Source organism: Crinia signifera, chromosome 6 (genome assembly GCF_055691185.1).
Source record: "Crinia signifera chromosome 6, ASM5569118v1, whole genome shotgun sequence".
Lineage (NCBI taxonomy): Eukaryota > Metazoa > Chordata > Amphibia > Anura > Myobatrachidae > Crinia > Crinia signifera.
In genome coordinates this window covers 121,066,807-121,068,398 of record NC_139222.1, presented here as the reverse complement: position 1 = coordinate 121,068,398, position 1,592 = coordinate 121,066,807, and positions in this window count along the sequence as shown.

Genomic DNA, 1,592 nt, shown 5'->3' with positions numbered 1-1,592 from the left:
TTACGGTTTTTGTGTTTTAATTTTAGTAAGTGAACAGATTCATATTGTATTTTTATTCCTTTTTTAAATATAATTTTTTATTGAAGCATTAAAATTTGACATTACGTAACAAATTCAATAAACATCTCGTCACGGGTAGATTTGACATAAATGACATGGATATATGGGCATACATGGACCACAATAGAAGAGTACAACCAATAATCTGTAGAAAATGTGGAATGTTATTACAGGCATTTCTGAGTTGTATTAGAAGGGGGGCTCTCTCTTCTCTAAGACAGTCATATTGTACCAGGTGGACAAGAATACAGTCTTTCTAATAATATCCCATACTGTGGCTGGTAGCGTGAGTATAGAAGGCAACTAGATATCGAAAAATTTGGAAGCCCGGGATTCCACATCTACGCACATTCTACCCAATCCATCTGATACATGTAAATCAATCTAGGCACACCCCGCTCCGAGAAGCCGCATTCCGGTAGACGCGGTGACGTCCGACCCGGAAGTGCGCGTGCATCGTAACAGCAGCGGGCAACATCTGACGGCGATTCCCTGCTCCCGCTGTGGACGCCGAATACAGACTTCAACAGCCCTGTGAGACGCGACGTGGGACCTTCACACGGACGGCATTAAGGTATGTGAGTTGCACCACTGGAGTGTATTGGGACGCCAGCCTCCAGTGACATCCACAAGCCCAGCATCGCCGACAGTGGACGTTATTTTGAACCTTCTCACGTGCACCACAGTTCTGGACTGTTCCATACCCCCCTCCTCCCCCCCCACCCCTATCCACGCCATTCATTACCTCTGAGTAAAGCGGACACTGCTGTTCAAGGCAGAAGCTTCTCAGCATACGGCCCCCGGAGAACTCTAACAGGTTCCCCATCCCCCACCATTCTCCTGCACAGAAAATAAAAATAAAGCTTATCTTTGCCACACATCTCAGTTTCACGCAGTCTCTGATTACCTATATTGTATGCTTAGGCACGCACTTGCAACTAACTTGTCACGGGACCTTTGATACGTCAGGGTCCAAGAAGGTGAGCGCAGAACCACCCCCATACTATTTGCATTTATCTAGAGCTTGGACCACTCAGGTCCTGCAGCCCCTTCGAACACTAGTTATCTTTAGCGCCATCCCACTCGTCTTTAATTAGGCATAAAGAGTGTTAATGATATATGGTCAGATTGTATCCATTTTGACAATATGGTTTTCTTTGCCGCCGTGGCTAAGATGAGATGTGTTCCAGGGGTTGGTTTGGGGGTGAGGGATGGAGGGTAGTAATTCCACAGGGCATAGTAATCATAAACTAAATATGTAAATTATTGGTAATATACGACTGCACTTCAACCCAAAAGAGCTGTACAATCGAATAGGACCAAAGACAGTGGGTAATCTCTGCATCTGGTGATGACCATTTGAAACATTTGGAATTATCAGATATCCCAGTTAAATATCTCAATTTCGGGGTGTAGTATGCCCTGTGCAGGATTTTATATTGCATTTCAGCATATGACGCAGAGACCAATTGTTTGTTAAGTCGAACTGTTAATCTAATTACATCCATTGTGCGAAGCCCCGGGGACGTGTC